Consider the following 13,132-nt stretch of genomic DNA (forward strand, 5'->3'; position numbering starts at 1 on the left):
GTTCCTGCTCCATGTACAAAGCCTCCAGTGATAATCGATGGTCCGACGCCTGTAGAGATGATCCATGGCACCAAGCCTCTAGTGATGATCCATGGCCCGGTGCCTGTAGGGATATTCCATGGCACGAAGCCTGAAGAGGTAATCCATGGCCCAGAACCTGAAGAAATAATCCTTGGCAAAAAGCCTGGAGGGATTATAAATGGTCCGGAGCCTGTAGGGATAAACCATGGCACGAAGCCTGTAGGAATAATCCATGGCCCGGCACCTGTAGAGATAATCCATGGCAAGAAGCCTCCAGTGATGATCCTTGGCGCGGAACCTGTAGAGATGATCCATAGCATGGAGCCAGCAGCAACGGTCATTATTCTGGAACCTATTATGACGCCTCCCAGTCCGGAGCCTCCGGTGACGCTTTTCCATCCGGAGCCTCCAGCGACGCTCCCCAGTCCGGAGACTCCGGCGACGCTCCCCAGTCCGGAGCCTCTGGCGACGCTCCCCAGTCCGGAGCCTCCGGCGACGCTCCCCAGCCCGGAGCCTCCGGCGGCGGCCCGCAGCCCAGAACCTCCGGCGGCGGCCCGCAGCCTAGAACTTCCAGCAATGATCTACAGTCCGGTTCCTTCGATGACGATCCACGGTCAGGTGGTAATAAAGCAGAAGGATCAGCGGGTGGAGCGGGGAGTACGCCCAGAACCGGAGCCGCCTCCTATGCTGGAGGTTATGTGGACTGCATTTGAGCCGCCATAGCCAATTATTACCCTCCCTTTTGTTTTGTGTTTTTTTTTTTTTGCATTTGGAGTCTGCACCTTTGGGGGGGAAGGGGGGGGGGGGACTGTCACGTCCTGACCCTAGTAAGATGTCATTTTCTATAGTAGAGTAGGTCAGGGCGTGACAGGGGGTGTTTTGTGTTTTTCAATGTTTTCTATTTCTATGTTTGTTCTACGTTTTCTATTTCTATCTTGTTTTTGGGGGGGGTTGATCTCCAATTGGAGGCAGCTGGTCCTCCTTGCCTCTGATTGGAGATCATATTTAAGTAGGGGTTTTTCTTCCTGGGTTTTGTGGGTAGTTGTTTTCCGTTTTGTCAAGTGTACCTGACGGAACTGTTGGCTGTCGTTTTGTTGTTTTGTTTAAGTGTCTTCATTAAAGTTAAGAAATGAGCACTCTACACGCTGTGCCTTGGTCCCCTTTATACGACCCGCGTTACACTTGAGTTTTTCTTGGTCTGTCTGGATGATTGCATCAGAAATTAGAACCTAAAACCAATAATAGGCGAGGTTAGCATTTTTTAATTTGTTTTAATTTAACCTTTATTTAACAGCCCGGGATCGAATAGGGTCTGTAGTGACTTTTATTAAATGTAATACACTATAAGTGAATTTGACCAAATACTTAACACCTTCAAATGGGGGACTAGATACAAAAAGTTCTTTAATTTCTAAATGATAAAACAGATTTGTATGAACATTTCCTCAATAAAAGGTGACATTCTATACTGTCACCTCATATAAAATATGTTGAATAAAAATATAAACGCAACAAGTGTGATCCCATGTTTCATGAGCTGAAATAAAAGATCCCAGAAATGTTCCATTCGCACAAAAAGCTTAGTTCTCTCAAATTTAGAGCACACTTTTCTTTACATCCCTGTTAGTGACCATTTCTCCTTTGCCAAGATAATCCATCCACCTGACAGGTGTGGTATATCAAGAAGCTGATTAAACAGCATGATCACTACACAGGTGCACCTTTTGCTGAGGACAATAAAAGGCCACTCTACAATGTGCAATTTTGTCACACAACTGGCATGCTGACTGCAGGAATGTCCACCACAGCTGTTGCCAGAGAATTTCATGTTAATTTCCCTACCATAATTTTAGAGAATTTGGCAGTACGTCCAACCGGCCTCAACCGCAGATCACGTGTAACCAAGCCAGCACAGGACCTCCACATCCAGCTTCTTCACCTGCGGGATCGTCTGAGACCAGCCACCCGGACAGATGATGAAACTGTGGGTGTGCACAACCGAAGAATTTCTGCACAAGCTGTCAGAATCCATCTCAGGGAAGCTTATCTGCGTGTTAATCGTCCTCACCAGGGTCTTGACCTGATTGCAGTTCGGTGTTGTAACCGACTTCAGTGGGCAAATGCTCACCTTCGATGGCCACTGGCACGCTAGAGAAGTGTGCTCTTCACAGATTAATCCCGGTTTCAACTGTACTGGGCAGATGGCGTCATGTGGGCGAGCGGTTTACTGATGTCAACGTTCTGAACAGAGTGCCCCATAGTGGCGGTGGGGTTATGATATGGGTAGGCATGAGCTACGGACAATGAACACTAATGCATTTTATCGATGGCAATTTGAATGCACAGAGATACCATGATGAGATCCTTGGCCCATTGTTGTGCCATTCATCTGCCGCCATGACCTCACGTTTTAGCCTGAGAATGTAGGGCCCCATGTCGCAAGTATCTGTACACAATTCCTGGAACCCTCCCCTAACCCGGGCGACACTGGGCCAATTGTGCGCCGCCCTATGGGACTCCCGTTAACGGCCGGGTCTGTAGTGATGCCTCTAGCACTGCGATGCAGTGCCTTAGACCACTGCAAGCTTTTCATTCTAATAGTAATATATAATATGCTCAGTGGCGATATTAGCATGTAAATATTAGTGGGGCAAATATAAAAATAAAGAAAAACCCTTGAATGAGCAGGTGTGTCCAAACTTTTGACTGGTACTGTTTTTCTTTATTTTTACTATTTTATACATTATAGAATAACAGTGAAGACATCAAAACTATGAAATAACACATATGAAATCATGTAGTAACCAAAAAAGTGTTAAACAAATCAAAATCGTATTTTCAGTTTGCTGCAGCTAGCGACTGGAACGAGCTGCAACAAACACTCAAACTGGACAGTTTTATCTCAATCTCTTCATTCAAAGACTCAATCATGGACACTCTTACTGACAGGTGTGGCTGCTTTGCGTGATGTATTGTTGTCTCTACCTTCTTGCCCTTTGTGCTGTTATCTGTGCCCAACAATGTTTGTACCATGTTTTGTTCTGCTACCATGTTGTGCTGCTGCCATGTTGTGTTGCTACCATGTTGTTGTCATGTTGTGTTGCTACCATGCTGTGTCGTCATGTGTTGCTGCCTTGCTATGTTGTCTTAGGTCTCTCTTTAGGTAGTGTTGTGTTGTCTCTCGTCGTGATGTGTGTTTTGTTCTACATATTCAAAAAAGATTCCACAGCCCCCGTCCCCGCAGGAGGTCTTTTGCCTTTTGCCTTTTGGTAGGCCATCATTATAAATAAGAATTTGTTCTTAACTGACTTGCCTAGTTAAATAAAGGTAAAATAAATAAATATATTATATTTGAGGTTCTTTAAAGTAGCCACCCTTTGCCTTGATGACAGCTTTGCACACTCTTGGCATTCTTTGAACCGGCTTCATGAGGTGACCTAGAATGCATTTAAATGAACAGATGTGTGATGTGTCTTGTTAAAAGTTAATTTGTGGAATTTCTTTCCTTCTTAATGCATTTGAGCCAATCAGTTGGGTTGTGACAAGGTAGGGCTGGTATACAGAAGATAGCCCTACTTGGTAAAAGACCAAGTCCATATTATGGCAAGAACAGCTCAAATAAGCAAAGAAAAACGACAGTCCATCATTACTTTAAGACATGAAGGTCAGTCAATACTGAACATTTCAAGAACTTTGAAAGTTTCTGCAAGTGCAGTTGCAAAAACCATCAAGCGCTATGATGAAACTGGCTCTCATGAGGACCGCCACAGGAAAGGAAGACCCAGAGTTCATTAGAGTTACCACCCTCAGAAATTGCAGCCCAAATAAATTCTTCACAGAGTTCAAGTAACAGACACATCTCAACATCAACTGTTCAGAGGAGACTGCATGAATCAAGCCTTCATGGTCGAATTGCTGCAAAGAAACCACTACTAAAGGACACCAATAAGAAGAAGAGACTTGCTTGGGCCAAGAAACATAAGTAATGGTAAATCTGGTGAAAATCTGTCCTTTGGTCTGATGAGTCCAAATTTGAGATTTTTGGTTCCAACTGCCGTGTCTTTGTGAGACGCAGAGTAGGTGAACGGATGATCTCCGCGTGTGTGGTTCCCACCGTAAAGCATGGAGGAAGAGGTGTGATGTTGTGGGGGTGCTTTGCTGGTGACACTGTCAGAGAATTATTTTGAATACAAAGCCAGCATGGCTACCACAGCATTCTGCAGTGATTCACTGATAAGTTGTTTTTTAAGTTGTTTTAAAGAAGAAAAAAAAAAGTTTACTTTTATTTAAGTCAGTTAAGAACAAATTCTTATTTACAATGACAGCCTACCCCGGCCAACTCCGGCCAACGCTGGGCCAATTGTGCGTTGGGACTCCTGATCACGGCCGGGTCTGTAGCGATGCAGTGCCTTAGACCGCCATCCCATCTGTTTTGCGCTTAGTTGGACTATCATTTGTTTTTCAACAGGACAATGACCCAACACACCTCAAGGGTGTGTAATGCTATTTGAACAAGAAAGAGAGTAATAGAGTTCTGCATTAGATGACCTGGCCTCCACAATCACCCTACCTCAACCCAATTGAGATGGGGTTTTTTTTTTTTTTGAATATTTTATTTTTGCATTTTCCAATTAAGAACATTCAAAACAAAAGTGAAAATATGTTAGACAACAAAGGACAAAGTGACGGTAACAGACGAGCGTAATAAAAAATAAAAATTATATATACGGGCATACATAATACATAAAAAACATACATGATACATAAATCATAATAAAATAAATATTAATAATAATAATGAGACATTGATTCATATGGTCACCTGCTGTAAGCTACATATTATACATTACGTGTGAAACATTATATAAGAATTATATAGAGATTCAATCAATGTGGTGTGGGGGGAGATTCTCCATATAGTCAATAAAAGGTTGCCAAATTCTGTAAAATGTCTTTAACTTATTCCTCAAGCAGTAAGTGATTTTCTCCAGTGGGATACAACTATTAACTTCCGATAGCCACATTGCCACTGGTAGGGGGGAATCCGATTTCCATTTCAAGGCAATACATTTCTTGGCAATCGCTAGCAATATTTCTGTTAGCTTTATAGTATGACTTTGCCTAAGATTGGTGTTAGTATAGTTACCCAGTAGGCAGACCTCGGGGTCTAAAGGGAATGCAACCCCGTGGATTGAGGATATGGTATCGCATACCCCCTGCCAGAAACCATGTAGTTTTGAACACTGCCAAGTGGAATGGAGGAATGTTCCTTCATCTGAGCCACATCTAAAACATAGGGAGGAGATATCAGGATTGAACTTGTGCAGTCTAGATGGGGTGATATAGAGCTGATGGAGGAAATTAAACTGGATCAATCTGTATCTGGAGTTCAATGTGGATGTAACACCATCCCTGCATAGGTCACTCCATAGGCCCTCATCAAGATCAATACCCAGATCTTTTTCCCATCTAAGTCGGGGTTTATCTAGCTCAGGCAGTGTTAGTACTGACATTAGAGCATCGTAAACACGGGAAATGGTCTTGAGTAGTGGTTGGTCTGCATGGCAGAATTGTTCAATAGGTGACATCTTAGGTAGGTTCCATTGTCCCTTGAGAGTCACCCTAGTAAAGTCTCGTAGTTGTAGGTAGCTAAAGAAGTCCCTGTTAGACAAGTGGTATTTCTGTTTCAGCTGTTCAAAAGACATAAGAACTCCCTCCTCATAACAGTGTTCCAGAAGAGTGATCCCCTTATCAGACCATGGTCTAAAGTTACTATTCTGGAAAAACATAGGGATCAATCTATTGTTCCATAAAGGGGTTTTAGGGGAGAGAAATCCCCCTCGTCCGAACAGCTCATGCAGTTTACACCATGCCAGGACAGAATGTATGATTAAAGGGTTGTCTGTGATGGTTTTTATAGATTTTCTGTCCCATTTGTAAAACAATTCTGCCCCCGTGTCATCATTCATCTCAAGCTTTTCAATGTTCAACCATGAGGGGGAGGGACCATTGTCAAACCTCTGAGCCAGAAACCTAGACTGAGCAGCCCAGTAGTACATTCTAAAATTGGGGAGGTTTAAGCCCCCTTGAACGTAATCCAGGGTCAGTTTGTCCAGGCTAACCCTCGGGGTTTTGCCATGCCAGATAAACCGTCTGGTCAGCTTGTCAAGAGAGGAAAAGAATGCTCCGGGCACAGGGATAGGGAGAGATTGAAACAAATATAGAAATCTGGGCAGGATATTCATTTTAATCACATTGATTCTACCCAGTAGGGTGAGAGGCAAGTCCATCCACCTACACAGGTCACCCTCCACCTTCTGCAACAAGCCGGCCAGATTGAGTTTATAGAGGTTGTTCAGGTTACCATCCACCATTATGCCCAAATATGTGAAGCCCAGAGGCGACCATCGAAAAGGAAACTTGTGCTTGATGGTATGATGGTCAAAGACAGACAGCGGTAAGATTTCGCTTTTATCGAAGTTAACCTTATATCCAGAGAAAGAGCTATAACACTGTAGTAGGATCTGCAAGTGAGAGAGGGAGTGTTCTAGGTTTGTTAGAAATAAGATAAGGTCGTCCGCAAAGAGTGATAGTTTATGGGTATGGGGGCCCACCTCAAAGCCATGTATGTCAGGGCACGATCTAATAGCCTCAGCCAACGGTTCGATGGCGAGGGCAAAGAGGTGGGGGCTAATTGGGCAACCTTGTCTGTTCCCCCTATAGAGAGGGAAAGAGGAGGAAGTAATCCCATTGGTAGCAATCCTAGCTTTAGGAGATTTGTAGAGTGATTTTATCAAATTTACAAAAACGGTACCTAAACCAAACTTTTCCAAGACGCGAAAGAGGTATGGCCATTCAACCCTATCAAAGGCCTTTTCAGCGTCGAGGGAGACTGCGACACTAGGTATTTTGTTTTTGTTAGCAAGGTGAATTATATCAAAGAACCTTCTGAGATTATTGGAGGACAGTCTATTAATTATGAAGCCAGTCTGATCTGGGTTGACCAACAGGGGAAGACATGACTTCAGTCTCTTAGATAGCATCTTGGTGACCAGTTTACAATGTGTGTTAAGGAGAGAGATTGGTCTATAGGAGGCGCACTTTAGCGGGTTTTTCCCTTTCTTGTGGATTACAGTAATCACTGCTTGAGAGAAAGACTCTGGAAAGCAGTTGTCTTCCCCGGCTTTTTTAAGTACCTCCATGAGGTAGGGGACCAACAGCTCCCTAAATTCTTTATAGAACTCTGGAGGGAAGCCATCCTCCCCAGGAGATTTATTAGAAGGTAAGGATTTAATGGCTTCCACCAATTCAGGAACAGAGAAGTTTTCACTCAGGCGCTCTCTGTCTTCCTCTGACAGGCATGGGAGGTTGAGAGAGGAGAGAAAGGAGTCGATCTCCGACAGATCATCGCTTGATTGGGAAGTGTAGAGGTCTTCATAGTATTTCTTAAAGGTATTATTAATTTCGGTAGGGTCGAAAGATATCTCATTAGTAAGGGTTTCTATAGCATTAATTGTCCTCTTACTTGCCTCTGCTTTCAGTTGCCATGCCAGTACTTTGTGAGCTTTCTCTCCAAGCTCGTAATAACGCTGTTTTGATTTAGTGATGGCCCTCTCAGCTTGATATGTGTTCAGAATATTATATTTCAGTTTTTTATTTACCAAAAGCCTATATAGATCTTTAGTCGGGCCTCTTTGGTAGGTTTTCTCCAGCTCAGAGATTTCAGATTCAAGGACATTCAGTTCCGCACCGTATTTTCTCTTCAACCCTTTAGTATAGGAAATGATCTGTCCCCTCAGATAGGCTTTCAATGTGTCCCAAAGAATGAAACTGTCAGGAGCGGAGGGTTTGTTTGTCAAAGTAAAAATATTGATCTGCTCTTTGATAAATGCACAAAATTCTGGTTGCTTTAGGAGTGTAGGATTTAGTCTCCATCTATATGCTCCGTTTACCTTGTTAGGAATGGAGATTGATAATACCAGAGGAGAATGGTCGCTAAGCAATCTGGGGAGATACTCGATATCTAACACTCTATGAAACAGTTGGGTCGATAGTAAAAAGTTATCTATGCGTGTGTGTGTCTTGTGTGGGTGTGAATAAAAAGAGTAGTCCCTATCCTGTGGGTGCAACTGTCTCCAGATGTCTAGTAAATTAAGATCTTTCATGAATGACATGGTGAGCTTGGCGGCTTTGGTAAGAAGGGAGGGTTTATCCGAGGACCTATCAAGGACTGTATCTAATCAAAAATTTAGATCTCCTCCAACCAGTAGCCATCCTGGTGGTGCTTGAGCGACCTGAAGGAAGACATTCTGTATAAACATATGGTCATCGAAGTTAGGAGCATAAATATTCAGCAGGGTCCAAGACTCTGAAAACATATGCCCCTGCACCAAAACAAACCTGCCCGAGGGATCAGAGATAGTGTTGTTGACGCAGAAGGGGATGTGTCTACTTATCAAAATTGCAGTTCCTCTTGCTTTGGAGTTAAAAGAGGACGCAAAAACTTGTCCTACCCATTCCCTCTTCAATTTCTTGTGTTCGCTGGCTGTAAGATGTGTTTCTTGTAGAAACACAATATCGGCCTTTAATTTCTTAAGGTATGTATAGACTCTTTTCCTTTTAATCGGGCTGTTAAGGCCTTTTACGTTGAATGTGACATATTTTAGTGTATTAAGCATAGGTTGGGTTTGAAATATGTAACCGAATGGAAATCTCTCATATGTAAATAGTCAGGAAATGTTTCAACTTTGGTTTGAACACAGAAGTGACCTATGTGCCTCTTTAGGAAGGAAACAACAATAAACATGGAAAAAAGGGGGAAAAAAACCCACCCACCCCGATTGTCAGACTAAAACAACAATCCCAACAATCAAACATGAATACACTTGTAGAGATACGTTGCTGCTCGCTTTCCACCTTACTCTTACTTGCTAAACCTTGGCGTAAACTAAAACCTGCGAGCTCTCTAAATTGAAAACAAACGTTGTGAATAGGCATTTATGGCTGAATAATTACTGCCCACGGTAAGGGCTGCTTGAGTCTCTTTTCGGGAGAGGAGAAACATAAATGGGGAGGAAGCGGTGGGCCTAAACCCACTTATTGCTTCGTCCAGTGGATATTGACTAAACCAAAATATAGTCTCCTGTAAATGTAATAGAACTCACCCCGGGGAAAAACAGTTAGTTGAAAATGTACAAATCAATTATAGCGACCGGATAGCGGGGTAGACGGCTCCGATATCAGCAGATCAGTCCAGATAAGAGAAAACAAACAGATTGGATCTTATCCCCCAGAGAGACCGTTTTTCAGTCGCGGTTCGGTTCTTTGAGAAAAGTGAATACTTCTCCCGGTGTGTTGAAGATATGGCATCGGCCTTTGTACTGAACTTTCATCCGCGCAGGGTGGATGAGGTAGCCGGTGATGTTCTTCTCCTTCAGTGCTTTGGCGGCAGGTCTGAACTGCTTGCGACGTCTGGCGAGATCGGCACTCATATCCGGGAAAAGGCTGACCCTCTTGCCATCGAAGGTGATGTCCCCTTTGGCTCTTGCGAGTTGCAGTATCTTCTCTCTGTCTTGGAAACGGAGGAACCTGACCAGAACGGCACGTGGGGGCTCCTCTGGCCGGGGTTTCGGCGCTGATGTTCTGTGGGCGCGTTCGATTTCCAGCGGCTTGGTGAAGTTGATTATGCCTAGGACATCCGGGATCCATTGAGTGAAGAAGCGGACCGGGTCACGGCCCTCGCTGTCCTCTTTCAATCCCACCACACGGATATTACTGCGTCTGCTCTGGTTCTCCATCTGGTCTACTTTGTTTTTGAGGTAGGCATTATCCTTCTGCAGTTCTATCAGAACCTGGTCATGTCGAGCGACGGTGTCCTCAACTGTGCTAATGCGCATCTCGGCCTCAGTCGTTCTCAGAAGGAGATCATTCATGGAGGATTTCAGGTCGTCGATGGAAGAATGGAGTTCAGCCGATTTCTTGTCAATTTTCATAGAAAGACCTTTGTTACCATCCTGAATTTCCCGGAGGAGAGTAGCCAGGATGTCTTGCGAGGCTGCCGAGAGCAATAGTCTGGAACCGTCGTCTGAGATATGAGGGCTAATGCTAAACTTGCTAGCTGTGGCATTATCGTTGTCTTGGGATTCAACGACGTTTTGGTCGTCCTTCTTGCCTCTCGGTCGGAGGTCCATGGCTCTTTGGGAAGGTAAGTATTTGACAATTTATCAGCCGATGTTAGAATATTGTTTCAACGTTGTTATTTAGGTAATAATAGGATACATTTCAAGAGCTCGGTTTGTCAACGTCTGTTCAGCTCCGCGGCATCACGTGTCTCCCCCAATTGAGATGGTTTGGATGAGTTGGACCGCAGAGTGAAGGAAAAGCAGCTAACAAGTTCTCAGCCTATGTGGGAACTCCTTCAAGACTGTTGGAAAAGCATTCTAGGTGAAGTTGGTTGAGAGAAAGCCAAGCGTGTGCAAAGCTGTCATCAAGGCAAAGGGTGGGTACTTTGAGGAATCTAAAATCTAAAATATATTTTGATTTGATTAACACTTTTTTGTTACTACATGATTGGTTACTACATGATTCCATATGTGTTATTTCATTGTTTTGATGTCTTCACTATTATTCTACAATGTATAAAATAGTACAAATTTAGAAAAACCCTTGAATGAGTAGGTGTTCTAAAACTTTTGACTGGTACTGTATATTCTAATTTTGTATTTTTTTTTTGCTAAACAGGTGGGGCTCAAAACAGATGGGCCTCTGCCCCTCCTTCCCTGAATGATGCATCGCCACTGCATATTCTTGACCTTCAACAGATGCACAGCCTTTGGCAGGGGAAAAAATGCTCTGCTGTGAGAGTAAAAGTCTCCCACTCAATGGTGTTCTGTTTCAAAGATGTATGAACGCCACCACTGGGAAGACGGACAAACAAACTAAAGCCAAAGACAAATATGCTGTTAAAATTAACAAGAATGCAGTAAGTTCAAAGACAGATCACTGTAATTTATACCATACACGTGTACAACAATTTAATTTTAATAATATTGAAGAACTAACTAACAATGGAATGTTCCTCAATAAATTGGAAGATTACGGGACTTTAAACAGGTGTCCCAACTCTGTGGCCACAAAGGATCCCATGGGGTGGTGCTTATATTTGTCCTGTTTTCAACTGCATGTGTATATCATCAAACTATTCCTATCATGTAATACTGTGTATAAAAGTACCATTGTATGTAAAGTGTATGAATAATGCATATGTAACAAAATATATGTAAAAAAAATAATTGTAAGTTACTTTTGTCCTCTGAAGAGGGGGGTGGATGGGCCAATAAAATAAATAAAAATAAAGAGGATGTAAGTGGGTGGTGAGTTTCACACTGTAAAGAACTTTAGGTGTCTAGAAAAGTGCCATGTAAGTCCAATGTATTATTATTAAATGTTTTGCTATCTTCTATAGCTTGAAGACCATGTCTTTGTACAGAGATGGAAACTGGTACAAAATACCAAAAAGGTGGACTGCAAGACTATGTTAAGTTGTTTAAAAAAAATATATATATACTGCTCAAAAAAATAAAGGGAACACTTAAACAACACATCCTAGATCTGAATGAAAGAAATAATCTTATTAAATACTTTTTTCTTTACATAGTTCAAAGTGCTGACAACAAAATCACACAAAAATAATCAGTGGAAATCCAATTTATCAACCCATGCAGGTCTGGATTTGGAGTCACACTCAAAATTAAAGTGGAAAACCACACTACAGGCTGATCCAACTTTGATGTAATGTCATTAAAACAAGTCAAGTGTGTGTGGCCTCCACGTGCCTGTATGACCTCCCTACAACGCCTGGGCATGCTCCTGATGAGGTGGCGGATGGTCTCCTGAGGAATCTCCTCCCAGACCTGCACTAAAGCATCCGCCAACTCCTGGACAGTCTGTGGTGCAACGTGGCGTTGGTGGATGGAGTGAGACATGATGTCCCAGATGTGCTCAATTGGACTCAGGTCTGGGGAACGGACGGGCCAGTCCATAGCATCAATGCCTTCCTCTTGCAGGAACTGCTGACACACTCCAGCCACATGAGGTCTAGCATTGTCTTGCATTAGGAGGAACCCAGGGCCAACCGCACCAGCATATGGTCTCACAAGGGGTCTGAGGATCTCATCTCGGTACCTAATGGCAGTCAGGCTACCTCTGGCGAGCACATGGAGGGCTGTGCGGCCCCCCAAAGAAATGCCACCCCACACCATGACTGACCCACCGCCAAACCGGTCATGCTGGAGGATGTTGCAGGCAGCAGAATGTTCTCCACGGCGTCTCCAGACTCTGTCACGTCTGTCACATGCTCAGTGTGAACCTGCTTTCATCTGTGAAGAGCACAGGGCGCCAGTGGCGAATTTGCCAATCTTGGTGTTCTCTGGCAAATGCCAAACGTCCTGCACGGTGTTGGGCTGTAAGCACAACCCCCACCTGTGGACGTCGGGCCCTCATACCACCCTCATGGAGTCTGTTTCTGACCGTTTGAGCAGACACATGCACATTTGTGGCCTGCTGGAGGTAATTTTGCAGGGCTCTGGCAGTGCTTCTCCTGCTCCTCCTTGCACAAAGGCGGAGGTAGCGGTCCTGCTGCTGGGTTGTTGCCCTCCTACGGCCTCCTCCACGTCTCCTGATGTACTGGCCTGTCTCCTGGTAGCGCCTCCATGCTCTGGACACTACGCTGACAGACACAGCAAACCTTCTTGCCACAGCTCGCATTGATGTGCCATCCTGGATGAGCTGCACTACCTGAGCCTAGAGTTGTAGATTCCGTCTCATACTACCACTAGAGTGAAAGCACCGCCAGCATTCAAAAGTGACCAAAACATCAGCCAGGAAGCATAGGAACTGAGAAGTGGTCTGTGGTCCCCACTTGCAGAACCACTCCTTTATTGGGGGTGTCTTGCTAATTGCCTATAATTTCCACCTGTTGTCTATTCCATTTGCACAACAGCATGTGAAATTTATTGTCAATCAGTGTTGCTTCCTAAGTGGACAGTTTGATTTCACAGAAGTGTGATTGACTTGGAGTTACATTGTGTTGTTTAAGTGTTCCCTTTATTTT

This window comes from Salmo salar, chromosome ssa16, assembly GCF_905237065.1.
Source record: "Salmo salar chromosome ssa16, Ssal_v3.1, whole genome shotgun sequence".
NCBI classification, from domain to species: Eukaryota; Metazoa; Chordata; class Actinopteri; order Salmoniformes; family Salmonidae; genus Salmo; species Salmo salar.